The sequence below is a fragment of the Habropoda laboriosa genome, unplaced genomic scaffold (genome assembly GCF_001263275.1).
Source record: "Habropoda laboriosa isolate 0110345459 unplaced genomic scaffold, ASM126327v1 scaffold99, whole genome shotgun sequence".
Classification (NCBI taxonomy): domain Eukaryota; kingdom Metazoa; phylum Arthropoda; class Insecta; order Hymenoptera; family Apidae; genus Habropoda; species Habropoda laboriosa.
The window spans coordinates 426608-447890 of NW_017100239.1; the positions used below are offsets into that span (position 1 = coordinate 426608).

Genomic DNA, 21283 nt, shown 5'->3' on the forward strand with positions numbered 1-21283 from the left:
GGGGATCGATAACCATCGCCATGGTGACCATAGCATCAACTAGTCTTTACTCCGACTGACTCTTCCCCCAGCGTGTTTCTCCTCGAGTTCCGCGATACACCAGCTTCTGGATTCCTGAATCGTCCGAAATCCCCCGATAACGGCGATGTACGTATCGGAAGCTCGACAAGCCGCCCGGGAATTTCAATTCGAACGAAGCCCCTTCGCCGCTCGTTGCTCGCCCACCTGTACAAAATTCTTCCAGGGAAGTTTTCTTATTCCCGCGCCTTCTGCTTTATAAACACAGATGCCAGGCAAACCGAACGTTTTATTTTGCGTCATCGGGACTAATCACGCAATTACCATATTCCAATTCCATTGAGTACATATACCAAAAGCAGAAGTCGACTTTACGCTTGAGTTGCTTCTTAACTTACGTATTCCCTTGGCTGTTTCTACCGATACGACTCGACAGCTGGCCGTGAGCTAATCTAGCGAGCAAATCTACAGTTACTTTGGCCAAAGTAATTCACGGTATCTTGGCAGAGATGCTCCGTACGAAGGTACGAAGCTCGACGAATCCCGCAAAGTTTGCAAGATGACTGATTCGGATGGAACATCGCGGCTGAGAAGTGACGAGGCTTCTGTTCAACCTAGACCTTCTTTTAAGATCGATGCGGCGATCGTTAAGTACCCGTTGGCGGGTTGGCGCGTCCAATTATTCACATCTGGGGAATTTGAAGGATTAATCGGCCGTAGATGGTGAAGGAACGATCGTTGGTGACAGACTGTAGGTGTGAATACCGTGAACGGAACCCTGTTAAAGTGTCTGCGACCTAGCTGGAAACTCGAGGAGTTCTCGAGTGTTTTTGCATCAGCAGCCGCAGAGGCAAAGGTGGGCAGATAGTGTAGTGCTCGAGTTCACAGCTGCAAGGTCTTAACCGTAACGCGCAAATCTACCGTAGCTTGGCTGCTCGATAACTTTTCGACTTTGTTAGGTCTTTTCGCCAACTTGGACGGCCAATGTCTAATATTGAACATATAATGTAATATTTCAGAGGCGTGAATTGGAAGGAGAAAGCCTCGGCTTGAAACCTTCCCAGAGTGTATTGGTTCGCTCGGTTCGCCTACGAGGCAACTACATGCACGTGTAAGGCGCGTTCGAAATGCGGTCGAGATCTCTTTAAATTCATGAGAAGAGAAGAATCTAGTTCAAGAACTTTCCGAAAAGAGCTTTGAAAGGGAGCGTGTTACGGGGGAGGGAAGAGTTTCGCCAAATCGTCCTTCTCTTCTCGATTCTTTGACAACTTTTCATCTTGCCAGCCACCTGAATAGCTTATACTATTCTTAGTATAAACTTGGTGCTTGAAAATCGGAGCAATTTCGTCCGATTTACTCTTGGAAATCGTTTCAACTCCGCTCAACCGTTAATATTCCATTACTCTTTAACGTCAGATCAAGCTTGAGGAAAAACAAAAATCACGCGTTGATATTCCAAGTGGAGAAACGTATCGTAGACGTTGAATACCGTACTTTCTAACGTTACGTGGGATGTTGTAAAACGTGAAAGTGTGCGCAGGCAATGAGGCGAAGCGCGATTCGTGCATTCATTCGCGAATTCATCGGAATGAATAAGCCAGACGGCCGTTAGAAGGCATTCCGTTCGATAGCTCTTGAGACGAGCTGTTGTGAATCGAAAGGAACACGATGTCGGTGGTGGGAGCTACCTTGCAATTCCAAACTTTTTTACAAGTTTTTCCTATCTACTTTCACGTACCTAACAACGATAAGGATAAGTCAACTATCGCGGCATACATACATATATCGCGGAGCTCGGAAGAGGGACATTTCGCAATTTCACGCTCTAGAGAGCGAAACGAGATCGAATACCAAAAATTTTCTCCAATTGCACGCGGTCTTTGTATAATAGTTTAGACCGGTCGATGGGAAACAACGCGCACGTTATGCCAGTTTTGCAAGGCGCGTGTCGACATCAAATCGAAATAATAGACAATTAACTTTGGCTTAATCGAAGAACAGAGATGCCAAAAGTGAGGACAGCTTTGGCAAAGTTTCATTGTAAGCTCGACTCGTCGTTTCTTCTTAAAGAGAGTTGGCGGAGCAACGGTAAGAAAGAGAAGGGAAAGGCGGAAAGTTGGGGACGTAGACGAGAAAGGGCCCGATGATCGGGAAAGAATATCGAGGTGAAGGGGAGAGGACAAGAATAAAAGCGAAAGATTCGGTGCGCGGAGAAAAGTGCAGACAGTTGAAAGGCTCGAGGGGGCAGGAAACCTAAAGAGGATACATGTATAGAGGGAAGGAAGGGCGAGCAGGATCGAATTAAAATGCACGACGTTCTCTCAGTTCCCCCTTGGCCCCGCTGCTGCCTGCCGCAACCCTTTCTCTCCGACGCACGAATCTCGGATCGTTCGAGCTGGAAAAATGACAGGGACTGAAAAGGGGAACCGGCTGAAAGGAACGTGTCCCGTTTCGTTCTTTCCACTAATTTCGATTCCTCGCCGTTTCCATCTACACGCCTCCTCCACGGTGTCAAGGACCACTGTTAATTCATAGTCCACCATCCTATGTACGTACGCGTACATATGTATATTAAATAAGCGTAGTTAAACGACCGACTCGGAAAGCTCGCCTCCTCCTACGGTCGATAAATCACCAACCGCGATTCCACCTCCCTTCGCAATCTCCTCCTCGACGATATACACACATACCATTACTTGGCGCGATCTGTTCACCTTTTTCCCCTTATCGTGTCCCAAATTTATCATCTTTCGCCTATTTTTCTCCCACTGAGAACGAAAAACGAAATTGGCGTAAAGTGTTCCGAGGAAGCCTAGAATACCTTCGTGGACCTTATGATCTCATCGAAAGATACTATTAATAAATGTTCCGCGGTTAGGTAACCGGTATGGAAACTACTTCTGCGCATCTTGTACTTAGAACTGAAATGTAGGAGCAGGTGACGAAACTAGAGCTACTCTTGATATAAACCAGTCTTATTAAACTAAATATTATTAGATAATGCTTGCTAAACAACACCGATTACGTCTACGTTTACGTTGCAACGATAAGACGGGGATCGGTATTAAATACACGGTATTAAGTCAAGTTGCCAAACGCGGTGACTTGACTCCTCGTTCCGTTATTAGCTACTTTTACCGAGAACCGACCCACCGAAGTGGTACAGCGACCGTAGGCAAGTGTCCGAGCTGGGAACCGTATACGAGATATATTTAATAAAGGTCTTTGGCCAAAGTTAGTTTGAAATTAGGTTAAAGGGTACAATTAGCTGCTAATAGGGTTTCTCTAATTACGAGCAAACGTCGATAAAGGAATAGGGAAAGGAACCTGTTTCTAAAAGCGCACAAGCTACCCGCTGCGGATCATTCTTCGCTTAATGGCAAGTTAAATATAATTGAAGAGGAAACTTTTTATCTCTGGTCACGTCCGATCCGAAAGCAAATGGGCGTATATGTATATGTGTACCTGCATGCGCTGAAATTACCGAGGTACTTATCGGCTACGCCCAGTTGCTGATATTCGATGCTTTCAATCCCACTCTCGTGTTACAATCGATATATCCTTAAACGCAACGACGAGATTCATTGGCAGGGGACGTGGTTAATTTAATCGAAGAGCGTTTCGTATCGCGGTACGTTGATCGATGGTAGGCAGCTGATTTTCATTTGACTCGTTAACACAGCGTTAATTGAGAACGCACTTTTATCAAATTGGTATCAAGCATCCGTTGGTAAGCGGAAACAAGGGAACCGCAACATATCGATAAAGTAAAACGCTGTTCTCGATTCGACGCGAGAAATAGCGAGACAGATGTAGGCAGATACAGCGAGAGGCTGGAGAAAAATAGATAGAAGCGAACGATCTAGAGTGCAAGGAATCGAGAGAAGACGCAATTTATGCTGGTTAATACATATGTATGTATGTATGTGCACGGAGTTTGGTTGCTCGCGCCTCGAAGGGGTCAGCTCGCAATTAGCTCGAGGAAATAAAGTACACATGTAGGTACAAGAAGCGTGGCGTGTAATTCGTTTCTCAGGGCCGTACACACGCGGTTACCGCGAAATAACCTCCAGAGTTTTTCTATCATCACGACATAGACGCCGAACCTTGGCGAGTATGTACGTAAGATGCTTTACCAACGAAAACAAACAACGCACGGTCGATAATTAGTTTGTTGGTTTGTTTAACCTTTTCTTTGTTAACTCTATGTACGCGCGAGGAGATGGCCAACTTCCGTTTCGCAGGCATTTCGTCGGGCATCGCGCCAAACGTTAGAGCGCATATTCCCAATACACGTAATGGTTTCTATGCTCGAAGGCAAGAGATAACGGTCCAAGTTGAACATCACGTTGGGTATTACAGTTGCTTTCTCGTAAATCAACCGGACGTGCGGAAAAATTTCATCAACTCGGCCCGCGCGATGGATTACACCGGGAGACACGCTGTCAGGGACTTAACCGCGACGTACGGATAAAAAGCGGATGACAGGAAGGAGATCGCGTGACTGCCTAACTCGTGACAGAAATTATTTATGAATTATTACGTTATTAAGCCGTTACGTGTTCCAAAATCCCCGTTACGGTATCGAAACGTGGAGGTAAAAAGGTTGATTCGTGTGACGAAACTGGTAGCGAAAGTTGGATCGTGCGCAACCACCACCTTCTTTTCGTGTTTCTGAAGCATGACGCGACCGCAATCGTGCAAGATAATTTTCAATTACGCCGGGATACCAGGAGACTGCGACATTATATTGTAAATTACACGTATCCTGCGCGTTACAATTGAAACGAGAACGAATCGCCGATCCTACAACGCGCCGTCGTAATATGTACTTCTATTAACTTGCAATTTCAATTTACCGATGTTATCAGCTGAATATCCTTCTTGAACAAACAACTTATCACAAATACCTGCGTCGCGTCGTTTCTATCCAATTGCCAAATACGGAAGAGTCGTTAAGTCGGAACAGCAAAGATAATTGCTACCTATTTAACAAGTGGAAAATATAAGGAAAAATTCGAACCTTGAATGCTAATTCTTTCCGTATTTGCGACAAGGTAAAAATAGCGCACAACGCGAATTGAAATTACGAATAACATAATGATAAATTGTACGTTGCTCAAGGCATGATTCATTTTCAGCCCTTTATCTGAAATTCTTCGTTTGAATTTGAACGCGACGGTGTTTCGTCACCTTGCTTTTGTCAGGCTTGTCGTAGAGATTAAGAGGGAAGCGAATTGGAAGCGATTGGTGGGACAAGTATTACGGAACCGACCAACTTGACGTTAATTCCTACTTACGTACATGTGATACACAGTGGTGGAGGAGGTAAGGAAAGACCTTCACACGCCGATATCGCGTCGTTATTTTACACCGAACGACCAATTGAAGGATACGAGGTATGTGCGACTACCTTTGCTGTTTACAAAGTTTTCGTTCCGAAGCGCGCAAAATCCACTTTATAAAATGCATAGAGTGCATCCTACGTATGGTAGTAAAAGCGATTTCACGGTAGCTCGAATTTGGAGCAAGTCCAAGTCGAAAATCGATCGACCTTTAAACTAACCGGCTGTATGCTTACTCCAACCTTACTGGACAGTGAAACGAACGATGCATGTATCGAGAACCGTTCCAATACAAATCTGCCCTTTTACCAACAAGGGGGGAAATATTTCTTCCAGGATCTACGCATACAGAATTAAGGAAATCCTTGTTGTCGAATCGTGGTCTAGAATTTGCATAACCGAGTATGTACAAAAAAAAGGTTACACAGAGGAGGAAAGATAAAAAAGAGCGGATGGAGATACGCAAATGGAATAAGGGGGCCGCGCGACCATCTCGAAACATTTTTTTAAACGAGCACGAATGTAACAGAAGTAACATGAAAACGCGGCTAGTTAATATCGTTCGAAATCTGAATGTCGTCGAGGTGAGGCAAGAGTAACCTCGAGATTAATTAACCTAGAATATAAATAGACCTGATAAAATACTATTTACGCCGACTATCTTTTCTTCCTTTCGTCGATGTAACAATATACAGTCGGAAAATTTGAAATATGCGACTTCAACTTGAAGCTACGAGCGGAATAATGTTTCTTCCTGCTTGCTTATGTAAAACGATCGACTTATCGTAGCTGTTGGAGTATTTTCCAGATTCTCATACAACATGCAACAGATCATTGGAATTTCTAACGACTTGTGTGTACCTGAAAGACGTCGAATTGTAAATGTACAGGAAGGTCATCTGACAATAGTGACGGCCCGTCACGTGCTATCTTAAATAATGCGGTAAGACGATTATGCTCCTTAAACGGACATTTGCCGAACAATTGAACGATCGAACGAATACCCGGTTCTACTTTTATCTCTAATTACTGTTCCGGATCGCGTAATGCTCGATGCTCGAGTGCCGAACCGGCAATAATCACACCTTGATTTATTCCGTGCGAAATGCTAACAACTATTCTAATTTGCAAGATTATCAAAATACTAATTTGCGTAAGACCAACTGCTAAGACTTCGAAAAAAGGACGTGCTTCTCCTTCGTGGGACGCAGCTCCTGACATTAGAGAACCCCCTTTTTTCGGTTTTTCCCAGGGGTTGCCGCGTGACTTTCCACGTGACCTCTCCACGGGGGGTACGGTACGCGCGAGAGGACCAAGTGGCCATTTAGAAAATGTAGAGCAACGATAATTAGGTTCGTTACTGAAGCAACCATGGAAAAATTTGAGGGGGACCAACAAAGGGAATCGACTCTGCGCGTTACGCCAACGTGCCCTCTGTATTTTACCTGTTTCCTGCACCTGTAGGTTTTGCAACGGAATATCAATATTAGACACTTGGGAAGACAAACTTTGTCGACTGTTAATTAAGTAGGTTTGTGGTTACCTTTTCACGGGGGAAAACCCGTTCACGTGTAGATAATTTACCGACACAATATGCAATCTGACCATTACTGGTGAATGAACGTTGACGTTCACGATGTAATTGCAGGACGGAGAGCACGCGTAACCGCGGTATAGGGGAAAAATTCCACCGAGAATCCCATAAAGTTTCTACGCGGACCACGATCAACGTAAATGAATGCATCATTCGGCGGTGATTTCGAAATAAATTTGTCGATGAAAAACAATTGGTACCGCGAGCTCTTTTCGGTATCGAGCACACACGCGTCCACCAATGTGACGATACCGTGACATTTGTGGGGGGCGTTACAATTTACGACTGTTCGTCACTGTCCAGTTAACACGTTACAATCCGTCAAGTTATTCTAAACGCTTAGAATCCATATACAATCTCGATTAGTCGGGCGTAACAGCATTACAAACGGCTAATAATATTAGGTATATAACACTTGTGTAACGCGGCAGGGAGACGTTGAGAGAAAATTTCAGTTTCCAATCGAGCGATAAAGCAGGCAAGCGAGAATATGTACAAGGGAAGAAACACCGTCGTTTGGTCTCGAGTAGCGTATATACGTATAGTACCTATGTATATAGGCGATCCCCTTGAATCGACAGAGGCCGGTTTGCTCTTCCGCGCTCACCCACGTGCTAGATACCTACTCCGCCTATCTCCGTTTCGCGGCTAAAAAGCCTACGCGAAAAGGCAACCTTGGCCTCCGCGATTCCCCAATCTGTTTGCGTTTTCGCCAAGTGTACTCCGAGTAACGACGGTGAAGAGAAAGAAGAAACGATCGTTTCTTGACACCGATCCAGTAACTGACCTTCTCAACGCAACCGGTTTTCGCGTGCAAGTCCCACCATTCACTCGACGTTCACCGCTTCGGCCCGCGCTCTTTCACACTCTCGTTCTGGCTAGACCAGAACGGTCTCGCTAGCTTAATTCTCTTGGCACCTGGTCGAATCGCGAAATCAGTTTTCCGGTTGCGAGTAGGAGCGAAAAAAGAAAGGGCACGGCGCGCGTCGCGTCTCCGCAAAGACTGGCGAGGTGACCGGCCACGAGACGACGCGACGCGACGCGACGCGACGCGACGCCGACGTCGACCTAAAGCGCGGCCGAGTCAATGACGTGATTGGCCGGAGAGCGAGTCACGGTTCTCTCTACATTGGTCGCGTCGCCGACGTTCGCTTTTTTATCTGGACCGATCCGCCGCGGGAAACCGACCAAGGTTACTATCGAGGTTTTCGCGCAGACTTCATTCGACGGGGAAGGATTTTTGGCCGCAGAGACGAAATTAAAGTCCGTGCGAACGCACGATACCGAGACACGCGATATCTCCGGTCTGGTGAACTTGGCTGCGTTTCCTGTGCGATATTTAAACGAGACAGCGAATCGTACAAAAGTACGAGCTTGCCCCGAAAGCATACCTTCGTCAAGTTCCCCATACCGTATCGAAATACAGATCAATCGAAATACAGATGTATCTATCTACGTCCCAAGGATCGTTCGACGTCTAATAATCCATCGAAATGTTCAAATTAACTCGATGACGCATTACGTAACGTTTCGACGTAACATACTCTGACATTTCGCAAGCATGCGATCAAGCGATCGAGCGAGCGAGCAAGCAGGCGAGAAAGCAAAAGAATACGTTGGTGTATCAGTTACCAGCTAAATCAACGTCTGAATACGACACTTCCAAACTCGTTGACGCACGGCCAATCGCAAACCGATGAGAAACGTACGGGCTGCTCGGTACACAGAAACATACGCGCAATTTCCATTTCCATATATGTACAACATATGTACCTACTACGGTAAGTATTTTCGTATCGTTTATCGGTTGTACGGTTCGCGTTAATCTCGGCCACCGTTCCGAGAAGAACCCTACGAACGGAACGACTCTTCTCTATCAACCTCTTTCGTGTAATTCGCGAGATAAATCTGTTTTTTCCAGCAGAGTTCATAGGGGGAACTTAGTTAGATACATCTTCTCGTTTCTTTAGTCCTTCTCCGTGTATAATTCTGGTCTAATTAAAACGGCTGAAAAGGTGGTGTTTATCTATCGGTGAGACGTAGGCAGGTTCTCACGGTAATGTCGTCGTCTTGTACTTACAATTAGGCTAGTTCGCGTCCGGTGGTACGCGCACATTTCTATTATGCACGACCAGAGTGTTAAGTATAAAAAGGAAACTGGCATCCGCCACTTTGAAACCGTTCAACGTTACGGAATTTTCACCGCGCAACTTCTCCAACGGTGAACGTGATTGGTTAACGTACCGTATCCCTGTTCCCTCGATAATTTCCAAACGAACTTAAGCGGTTTCATTCAGTTAGAATATTCTGTTACCGTGAACACCCTGCAATCTACGGGATGTTTAACGAGATCCCGCTGGTACAACCAAAATAGGTCTACGCCACCCTTTCGCCCTACGGCTGGTAGGTACTCGTTGGAAAGTGTGCGAAAACCAGCCACCGTTGGAGCTCTCCGTGCAAAAACTGATAAGGAAAATATATATTCCCACTCGACTTGGCTTCTACATAGTATACCCTTTTTCGCCCCCTTGGAGAGCGGCCAATTTACGCCCCACTCTTCTTACAGATAGTCGGATAAGAACGGTATTGATGTAAATGACTGGTTCGGAAGAATGGAAAAGCCAGGTTAAACGGTGCCGCACGTGTGTGGAGATGGTCGCGGAAGAAGATGGTTAAGCGTACGCTTAATTAATTGTACGCTGTCCCCGCTTATCGAAAAGCCAATCGAGAACCGAGCGTATTCATCGCGTAATAATGCTTTTACGGAAAATGAAATTACGTCGAACGGTTTGGTTAACGGGTGTTAACGGGACTCTGGCTAACCGTTAATCGTTGCCCAACGAAAGCGGCGTTGCATTTTGTTGTGAGATTAAACGACAATTTTACGCTCCGGGACACCTCGTTGCCTCGCAATACCGTTCTTTTCAAAACTAAGCGCTGCTGGTTCAACTTGTAACGGTTTGTCGCGCGTGTGCAAAAGGGTAATTATGCTTTGGAATTGAACCGGAATTGCTGTGTCGCGTTACACGAATGCTACAGCAATTATCAAGAGTACAGCCGCTAACGCGAACCTGCTAGGAGTAAACTCCGGGAATCAAGGATCGGCTGACGTTACGGTTACAGCTACTACGTGCCCGTCTTCCTAATTTACGTCGCATCGCGCCAGCTGCTCCTTTCTTTCTTTCCCGTCGTTACGGCCATTCTGTTCCCTCGAAACATCTTCTTCTTCTTCATGAACATCTGTCTCTTGTGCATGGGGAAAATGTGCGCGCGTTCTTCGTAACTCGAATAGGTCGTTTCTACTTTGCGAAACAAATTGTGGCAAAACGACGATTCGGCGGGGGTGTTGGCTCTAGACGCGAGACACGTAGTTGGCATCGATCAGAGGCTCGTTTAAGGCAATATGCGGGAAGGTGCGAGTTCCTCGAACCAAGCACGTGAAATCGCTGGCGAAATCGCGCCCAACGTGCAAGTTATCAAATTGGACAGCGGGTCGGCTGCAATCGAGCGGAAGCGAAAACTATCGAACGATAGTGCTCTGGACTTGGGCAAAGGTAACTAGGTAACAAAGAGAACTCGTAAAAGGTATCGTCAGCAGCGCAGGGTTTAACAAGGAAATCGTTAGACGGAGCATGATTAACCCCGCCGCGCCGTTGCGATAATAAACGAGCTGCGAGCTTCATCACTCATCGGTGCCCTGGTCTCTTTCTTGTTTGCGATTATGTACGCGTGTTCCTATATATGTATGTAGATGGTAAAAATCCGTATGCGAAATTATTACGTTGAAAAGGGATGCGCGATACAACGTGCATACCACATGGCCAGGCGAACGAGCATCTCTCCGCGTTTTCATTTCACGGCATAATCCGTAGTAGATTGTGCGACGATAAGCGCCCAAGAAAATAAACTGTACGTTGAACAATTCCGTAAAGTTAGGAGAATGCGCTATCGCGGCATTTTGAAAAAGTGCACAACTGTCGTGCTACGTACACTCGACAGCTCGCGAACCAACTCCGAATCTCAGAAAATTCTGCCGGTCCTCTGCCGGACCTCTACGAAAATTCGTCGATTATAAGGAGACAATTGGCAAACGGTCCAAGCAGCTGTCGAGCTTTCGAATTAGCACTCGAGATAGATTCAATGCATACATATGTACGTAACCAGTAACGGCGTCACGTCAGAGCCGTCTTTGATAACTAGATAACAGAAACGACTGGTTAATTCGTGAATTATGCTCCGCTTCGATAAAACAAACAAGAGCTTTTTCGGAAGGTAGAGATATCGAAAGACCTCGAGCGAGATCATAAGAGAGCGGACACGAAAAAAAAAAAAAGAAAAGAAAACGAAGAGGTAAAGAACGCATTAGAAAAGCTTGTGTTTGAATTTCACGCCACGTCGGACAATTAGCACGTAGCGGCGCGGGCACAAGTGTCCTTTGCGTGGTTTTCTTTTACGCTTTGAAAGACAAGAACTCGTTGTGCAAGGTCGTTCCCGCTGTTACGTTCTAGTAGCCAGGTCACTGCACAGGACACTTTTTTCCTTCGTTTTCGTTCTCCGCTGGATTTCTCAAACGATTATCTCTCGCGTTGTCGAAAAACGTCGGCTGCTACGGCGAGCTGACGTTCCATCTTGGCAGATTAAAAGCAGACTATCGCGAATTTAGGTCATCACACGCGCGGTCCCCGTTCTTTTAAACGTAACGCGGCCTTCGGAATTTAAGGCTTTGCACAGTTGACCGTCGCGTCGCGTCCTTCTCTTCTCTCTTCTCCATTGAAGAAGACTCCTTCGCTGAAAATTCGCTCACCTTGACTTCGAACCGGTGAAAACGGCCGATCCAATGAAATTCCAATTTGAACGAATGAAAAGATCTCGCGGTGAAATATATCCGAGTTAAACGATTCCAGCTCTCTACGGGCGAAAGAATACAATAGCGACGTGGAAACAATGATCCTATTGAAGACACTGCCGCCGATAAAGAATAAAGAACGCGTTATTTGTCTAGCCTTAATGTCTCGCGTCTCTCTCCTTTCGTTTCCACGCTCTACCTATGTACTACTGTAGAAGTGTTTCTATCGATAATAACCTCCTTTATCGACCGTATACGATTCGTTACGATGTGGAAGGAAAAACGCTTTTACCTTCTACCGCGTTCGATAGGTATTCCGTATTCTTAACGTGTAACGGTTCTTTCCACTCGCATCCCTACGAAGAAAAGACTTTCCTACCGTTCGTAAACACGCGTTCGATAGTCGCGATTTACGCATAGTTCATTGGAATTTAACGGGGCAGTAGACTTTGTCGTTTAAACGAACGCATAGGTGCACGGGTGAAATGTCAGATTTTGGCTGTCACGTGAGCGAACAGCGAACAGCGAACCAGGGGAAAAAATCGCGGAGGACGCTGGACAGTTTGTACGACCGTTCTCTTTTGTCTCGGCCAACGTACGCTCTGATACTTACGATCACGATCGTTCGGTGCTCCGAGTCACGACCAATTCCACGAATTCTGGCTGTTTTAAAGGTGCATAACGAGGCACAGCTTCCGCGAACCACGTCAGATTCCAGGCCCATGAGTACCAGCTCTTCCCCTCTCCCCGTGTCACTAACCACCGAATTTCAACCTTGTCGAACGCACTTCTCCTCAGCTACTTAGCTATCAATTTCTCGCCAACTGTAAACAACGAGAGGCAACCATGTGATCGTATTGATATTTCGTCGCGAACATCTGAGAGGACGAGGAGGAACTCGCACTGAACAGTTTGCAGGAGCACGCTCTCTCTCTCTACTCCTTCTCACAAGTATGATCGCACGGTAAAACAGAAAACACTGTCTTTGCGGGATAACCAACCAGATGACACGTCCGAATAAAGTGAATCACTGTTTCCTAACGGATCACCGTCGATGACACTCGAGGATACCGCGGTAAACTTGCCAGATCGCAGAAGACGCGGATCTCCGGTTCGGAAGATCTTTACCGTGGACATCCTCGGTGAAAAGCTCTCGCAGAGATAGACACGCGGCCAACAGCGCCTACGCGCGGCAATACTGGTAACTTCCCGTCTCAAACGCTAACGCGGTTTATTGCGGTTCCGACGCGCCATATTGGCTCGAGCTGTTATACGCACGCCACGCGCCATCTCTCGATTCCCGGACAAACTCGCCATAGGGAAAAGCGGTTATGTCGGGCTGAACGTTCGTTCGGGTTCGATATCCACGAATTTCGGATAAAGACGCGTCTGAGGATTTCGAAGGATCGAAGGGACTGTTTTTCTTCTCCGAGAATTCAGCAAGTAGGATAGGCTTTGTTCACTTGGCCTGTTTACTTCGGGTAAACAGATCCACGTAAATATTTGTTTCGTACGTCGATTCTGATCTACGCTCTCGGTTTCTGAGAAATTCGAAAATGTGAAAGAATAAACGGAAAAGTGTGTACCTATAGCTGTTTCTTTTATTGTTAATTCGTCGGATGTACGGAACACTAACCGTTTAAACGTTTCGAAAAGATTCGTGTCCTTTGACAAATGGTAAAACGGTTGAAGAAGAAGCCATTTAAATTCAATGGTGCATGATTTCTATAACGGTTCCCCGCGTTTCTTTTACAATTCAGCCGTTCGATTTAATCTTCCTATTGTTTCCTATTCAATCGCTATTGTATCGCTCTTATTGAGATTCGTGACAGTGTTTGTGAATGAAATTTGCTCGTTTGTGTACTTTGTTTAAAGAATTGTATAAGAAACTTTTTATTAAACTTTCAAAGTTTAAATGGACCTTGGTAAGATTCTCGTAGTTCGAACAAAATTTTCAACGAATCTCGCAAGTTTTATGCGGAGAAGGAGGAATGTACTATGTTTTAGTAATTTCACCCGTGGTCTTATCGAATAAGTTTCAAATAACTGTCTGTATCCTCGAGATTTTCTTGTTTCTATTCGGCTATACGCCGTTACATACGTGTCGTATTTCAAATGTATCCTATTACAGAGTCCACTGTTACAATTTATCCTTCTCGTTTAGCTAATTAACGTCTTTGGCTCAACACTTTTGTACTGTCCAAAAAATACTGTAAAAATATATTTCGTCGTTTTCAAAGTTAAAAGAGTCGAGAGCATTTTCGCATTTGGGGCATCCGTGAAATAAGCACCTGGTTATTTACACTGACGAGTGGACTCTTTCACCCGGCTCTCTGCTTTCTACGCTTCCTCCCTTTTTCTTCATCTGAAACACGTTCGTTTGCTCACTCTCTATGGTGTAACCTCGAAACATTTCTACATTAACGTGCTCCTCTGTGCTTCCTGCAGCTATAGTCGGTGTTTGCTCTACCTCGTGAATAGCCCGAAGATACGTTAACCTAGTGTCACCTAAACGCGGTTATGCTTCATTGTTAGCTCAATTCAGTTTCCATCCTACAGGCACAGACGAGGTACAGGATAGACCCAGCGCCTGATGTATTTTTGCGTCCAACGTTCTGAAATACCGATCGTGTAAAAAATCGAAGAATTTCTTATGCCCTCTGCGGTTAGAAAGCGGTGAGTTTAGGAATTACGTACGATCCAACCGTCGAAGATGATAAAGTCGACAGATGTAAAAAGTCATATTGTACAAGTGTACAAAATGGATTTGATCAAAGGCTACAATAAACCAGTACTGTTTTACAACATTCAACAATCTATTTGTTTTTCCCTTACACACCACGTTCATTTCCTTTTGCATAAGGCCTGCTGCGCGCAATTCTTTGTTCAATGTGAAATTAAGAAATTAAGCTATTTTATTAGTATTTAATTATTGTATAATTTAAGTACTTCGAAACATGCCCTAAACTGTGTTTTACTATCTGCATTACTAGTAATGTTAAAGCAATTAAAAATGTATTACAAGTATCAATTGAATAGAAGAAAAATGACGAGGACAGCAGTATTACCGCGAGTTAGACAAGGAAAGCAATAGGGGTGGACAAGGATAGAAAAGAAAAGTGAGGGCGAGACTAACGCCATCTCGCGTTTGGAGACTCGAACTACGATTTTTCAATGGGAACACAGAATATAAACGGAGGCAGACAAGGAAAGCACTAGTGTGCGAGAAGGATAGAGAGAAAACGTTTCCTATTGGCTGACTGGCCGTTGCGCTCCGACGCTCAGGCCCAAAGTCAAGCCGGTCGGTGAAAAATCATTAATAACTCAATAATCACGATGATTTTGTGAACTTTCAGTATTGAAGAATGTAGTATGAACCTCCAGCAACTTTCTACTTTAGTTTCTAATGCTCTAGACCCTTTCAATAATTAGTTATTAACAATTTTAGTAAGTGATGTCGGAAACGATACCGCATACCTTTACGTTTGTTCAGTAATTTCACAACTTTCTACTAAATTCTCATGCAACTAATTGTATGCGTCTGAAAGATGACTCTTTCGTCTATATTCTTGTCTAATTTTTATTACGATATTCTATCTTGTTTAGGAGTTATTAAATATTATATGAGAGGGTTCACTATAAATCGAACTCGTGTACAGTTAACTGTTGTAAACAATAACTAATATCAGATAAACCATACTACTTATGGCTACCAAACTGATTGCAGAATATAGACGGAAGCCCGTTCTGCATTCTGTATGCTTGAAAGTGCACAATTAGCCACGCATATCTATCGAAATAACGAAAATGTATTACGCGTGAATACGACGGTTGTAAAACTCTCCCAAAGAATGTTTAATAACTATTAAACTGAAACGAATATGTTAATAAAAATTACACGAGAATGTAGCCAAAGGAGTTGCCTTTCACACGCGTACAGCTGGTTGCACGAGAATTTAGTCGAAAACTATGAAATTATTGAAAAACCGGAAAGGTACTTGATGGTATTCGCTATCGTTTCCGAGATCACGTACTAAAATTGTTAATAACTAATTATTGGATACGTCTAGAGCAATAAAATTTATACGAGAAAGTTACTGGAGGTTCATACTTCATTCTTCAATTCTAAAAGTTCACAAAATCAACCTAATTATTGAGTTATTAATGATTTTTCACCGACAGGCTTGACTTGGGACCTGATTGGCGGAGCTCAGCGGCCCGCCAGCCAATAGGAAACGTTTTCTTTCTATCCTTGTCGCACACTAGTGCTTTCTTTGTCTAATACCTCTGTTTATATTCTGTAATCCTGTTAAAAAGTCGTAGTTCGCCTCACCAAACGCGAGATGGCGCCAGTTTCATTTTTCAAATTTTCTGTCTTTCTTGTCCCTATATGTATCTTGCTTTGTGTAACTCATTACTCTAGTGCTATCCTTCTCTATCCCGATTTCTTTCCTGTACGCTATCCTGTACGTCATCTGTGGTACGGGATGGATCTAACATCTTATAGGACTTTGTGTCACGACACAAAAGCCTACATAGAGAGCCCTCGTCATTTGCTTCTCGTTCCCAACATTATCGATTCAGCATACAATACAATAAAATTACAATGCCCATGGTTTTATGTGAAATGTCGTGCAATGAAAATAATTGTGCAATGAAATAAAATGTATAATGTACTTAGTGGTAGAAAGTGTCCAATTTCATATGGAATGTTTCGTATCCAGTATACACGAATAGTTCCGAGCGTTGCCGAACGCTTCCGACCACCGTTCTTTAACGCAGCGAGAATCGTGTGCCAAATGAACGTTTACGTTAAAAATAATTGCGTTTCTGTAAGTTGAAAGTGATTGCAAGTGTAGTGAGAAATGTACGTCGTTGATTTATTGTGTAATTTGGTGTTTTGTGTCGATCGGATTGTCAGAGTTCTTTACAGCAAAGATTGACATATTACAAAACGTTTGAACTTGAGAAATACTGAACGTGTAAAATCCTAACGTCTCTTCGAAATTTCCACTGCCCTATACTGTGAACAAGATGTTTCGTGCGACAATAGAAACCTTTTAGAAGATAAAAATGACTACTGCGCAATTGAAATTGTTGCTCTCGAGAGTAACTCTCAAACTGTGTGTCGAGCTCTCTGCAAGCATTCGCAAATAGCAAAGATTTACGCATTATAAAACGTCTGAACTTCAGAAATACTGAACGATTGACATACTGTACGACTCGTCGAAATATCCACTGCCCTATACTGTGAACAAGATGTTTCGTGTGACAATAGAAACCTTTTAAAGGATAAAAATGACTACTGCGCAATTGAAATTGTTGCTCTCGAGAGTACTCTCAAACTGTGTCCAGCTCTTCGCAATCACTCGCAAACAGCAAAGATTTACGCATTATAAAACGTCAGTACGTCTAAAATACTAAACGCTCGAAATACTGAACGTCTCTTGGAAATTTCCGCTGCCATATACTGTGAACAAGATGTTTCGTATGACAATAGAAACCTTTTAATGAATAAAAATGACTACTGCGCAATTGCAGTAGTTGCTCTCGAGAGTAACATCCAAACTGTGTGTCGAGCTCTCTGCAAGCACTCGCAAACGGCAAAGATTTACGCATTATAAAACGTCAGTACGTCTAAAATACTAAACGCTCGAAATACTGAACGTCTCTTGGAAATTTCCGCTGCCATATACTGTGAACAAGATGTTTCGTATGACAATAGAAACCTTTTAATGAATAAAAATGACTACTGCGCAATTGCAGTAGTTGCTCTCGAGAGTAACATCCAAACTGTGTGTCGAGCTCTCTGCAAGCACTCGCAAACGGCAAAGATTTACGCATTATAAAACGTCAGTACGTCTAAAATACTAAACGCCCGAAATACTGAACGTCTCTTGGAAATTTCCGCTGCCATATACTGTGAACAAGATGTTTCGTGTGACAATAGAAACCTTTTAATGAATAAAAATGACTACTGCGCAATTGCAGTAGTTGCTCTCGAGAGTAACATCCAAACTGTGTGTCGAGCTCTCTGCAAGTACTCGCAAACAGCAAAGATTTACGCATTATAAAACGTCTGAACTTCAGAAATACTGAACGATTGACATACTGTACGACTCGTCGAAATATCCACTGCCCTATACTGTGAACAAGATGTTTCGTGTGACAATAGAAACCTTTTAAAGGATAAAAATGACTACTGCGCAATTGAAATTGTTGCTCTCGAGAGTACTCTCAAACTGTGTCCAACTCTTCGCAATCACTCGCAAACAGCAAAGATTTACGCATTATAAAACGTCAGTACGTCTAAAATACTAAACGCCCGAAATACTGAACGTCTCTTGGAAATTTCCGCTGCCATATACTGTGAACAAGATGTTTCGTGTGACAACAGAAACCTTTTAATGAATAAAAATGACTACTGCGCAGTTAAATAGTTGCTCTCGAGAGTACATACAGTATATTCTCCACAAGTGTCAGACCGCAAGGAAGCTAAACCTGACACTCGCAGTAGTTTGCCGAACGTAGAAAAGGACAGCGAATAAAAGATAAGCATAAAACGTGCGTCCAGGCAAACCAAGCGATTTAAATATCAACTTTTTTAATTTTACGTTTTTTTATCCCGAAATTTTTCTTAACATATTCATGAGATTTTTCTGATGAAAATGAACAACATTTACTTATTAACACGTTCACTGTCACGCCAGATTTACAGGTTGCTGTCAGGCGGCCACAAGAAAATACATTTTAAGCATAGGATTATCGTATTATGCTTTATAATTTTTTTTTCAATTGAAAATAATGTCTAGCTAGCTATGACGTTCAAAATTTTTAGTTGACAACATTTATTTTATTTTAATTATTCTAAACATTTGAGGCACTCCAGTCACTGATGACCACCATGGCCATATCGAGGAAATAATCTAACGTTAATACTTGTTGAGTGATTCATTTAATTTCATAATATATCGCTTTGGATGAATTACTAAAACAAATTGCGAAGAAATTACATTAAATACCTGTACACATTATCCGTCGAATGTAGAGGGAGAGCCACCGTTTGGTTGCCAATTGTTTATCACATAGAGTCGGCCTACCTCCGCGTAAAAAAGAAAATGTAGGGTCGATAGCAGCAGAAAAGCTGCTAAACAATTAGAATTAAATGTAACGATAGAAATTATTGCAATAATGCGTAATGCAATTGAAAAATTGAAAAAATCAGAAGAAAAAACGCGAATTCATATCTTTGTCGATGATTCTAGAATATAAGACGATGGGGAGAAGCATAAGTTAAACGCGTAAAAGTATTCAATAATAAACGAACTATGGATGAAGCTATTATTTCAATACGCGATGCACTCACTCTAATTCAAAAATTCTCGTATAAATTCCGAAAATAGATTATTAATTACGGTAAACTACTGAGACGGTTTAATTTAGGGTGGGCATAGTGCACTCGTTCCAAATCAGCTCACAATATACAATAATAAATCAACTAACTACTTAACATGCAATTCATGCAAATTCCTTGGATGGTAAATTATTAGTAAACAAAGTTCAATATCAGAGAAAATATATGAAAAATTTCAAATTAATTTCAGTTGCTGGAAGCAAAGTCATAAAAGAAATGTACGTGTAACGAAAAAGCAACCTCTCAAAGTCATTTCAATATCCTATTCGACAAGTCTGAAGAACAACGATGACTAAAATTCAAATGTTTATTTCCCTAAACCTTCAAAATAATTTCGAAATATTTTATTCGAAGCGGAGTATTCCAAGTCAGTATCGATAATTGAAGAAATTATTTGATTGTATTTAAAAGAACCGAAAGGAAAATATTCAATGTCTTATATTAAACGTCTAGCAAGTACCAGTATTTGGTAAAATGATTTATGTTTGTTATAAAAGGAAAATTTCTAATATGTATATTTAAAATGAATTGTTATCCAGTCTATAGTATTGAAATGACTAAAATACAAATTTTAATTTCCTAAATCGTCAAAATAATTTCGAAATATTTTATACGAAGCGGAGTATTCCAAGTGAGTATCGCTAATTGAAGAAATTATATTATTGTATTTAAAAGAACCGAAAGGAAAATATTCAATGTCTTATATTAAACGTCTAGCAAGTACCAGTATTTGGTAAAATGATTTATGATTGGTATAAAAGGAAGATTTCTAATATGTATATTTAAAATGAATTGTTATCCAGTCTATAGTATTGAAATGACTAAAATACAAATGTTTATTTCCCTAAACCTCAAAATAATTTCGAAATATTTTATTCGAAGCGGAGTAATCCAAGTACCGCTAATTGAAGAAATTATTTGATTGTATTTAAAAGAACCGAAAGCAGAATATTTAAAGTCTGATATTAAATGTCTAGCAAGCACCAGAAATAATATAAATGATTCACATTTGTTATAAAAGGAAAATTTCTAATATGTATATTTAAAATGAATTGTTATCCAGTCTATAGTATTGAACTGACTAAAATTCAAATGTTTATTTCCCTAAACCTTCAAAATAATTTCGAAATATTTTATTCGAAGCGGAGTAATCCAAGTACCGCTAATTGAAGAAATTATTTGATTGTATTTAAAAGAACCGAAAGCAGAATATTTAAAGTCTGATATTAAATGTCTAGCAAGCACCAGTAATAATATAAATGATTCACATTTGTTATAAAAGGAAAATTTCGAATATGTATATTTAAAATGAATTGTTATCCAGTCTATAGTATTGAAATGACTAAAATACAAATGTTTATTTCCCTAAACCTCAAAATAATTTCGAAATATTTTATTCGAAGCGGAGTAATCCAAGTACCGCTAATTGAAGAAATTATTTGATTGTATTTAAAAGAACCGAAAGCAGAATATTTAAAGTCTGATATTAAATGTCTAGCAAGCACCAGTAATAATATAAATGATTCACATTTGTTATAAAAGGAAAATTTCGAATATGTATATTTAAAATGAATTGTTATCCAGTCTATAGTATTGAAATGACTAAAATACAAATGTTTATTTCCCTAAACCTCAAAATAATTTCGAAATATTTTATTCGAAGCGGAGTAATCCAAGTACCGCTAATTGAAGAAATTATTTGATTGTATTTAAAAGAACCGAAAGCAGAATATTTAAAGTCTGATATTAAATGTCTAGCAAGCACCAGTAATAATATAAATGATTCACATTTGTTATAAAAGGAAAATTTCGAATATGTATATTTAAAATGAATTGTTATCCAGTCTATAGTATTGAAATGACTAAAATACAAATGTTTATTTCCCTAAACCTCAAAATAATTTCGAAATATTTTATTCGAAGCGGAGTAATCCAAGTACCGCTAATTGAAGAAATTATTTGATTGTATTTAAAAGAACCGAAAGCAGAATATTTAAAGTCTGATATTAAATGTCTAGCAAGCACCAGTAATAATATAAATGATTCACATTTGTTATAAAAGGAAA

General features: G+C 41.7%; 1 protein-coding gene across 3 annotated transcripts in view; it reads right to left on the reverse strand.

The window, feature by feature from the left end:
- The window catches only part of LOC108571769 (beta-1,4-N-acetylgalactosaminyltransferase bre-4-like), a 23109-nt gene extending 10183 nt beyond the window's left edge, over positions 1 to 12926 (reverse strand). Inside the window, exons 1-2 of one of the 3 annotated variants that reach the window (XM_017933897.1) lie at positions 12805 to 12926; positions 12417 to 12627 (exon numbers count right to left, since the gene is read on the reverse strand). The gene's annotated coding sequence lies outside the window, so the exon portion shown is untranslated. Of the gene's footprint in view, positions 1 to 7744; positions 7943 to 12416 lie in introns of those variants that run through there. The other 2 variants (XM_017933896.1, XM_017933898.1) reach the window with 2 other exon arrangements.
- Between the last annotated feature and the right edge of the window lie 8357 nt (positions 12927 to 21283).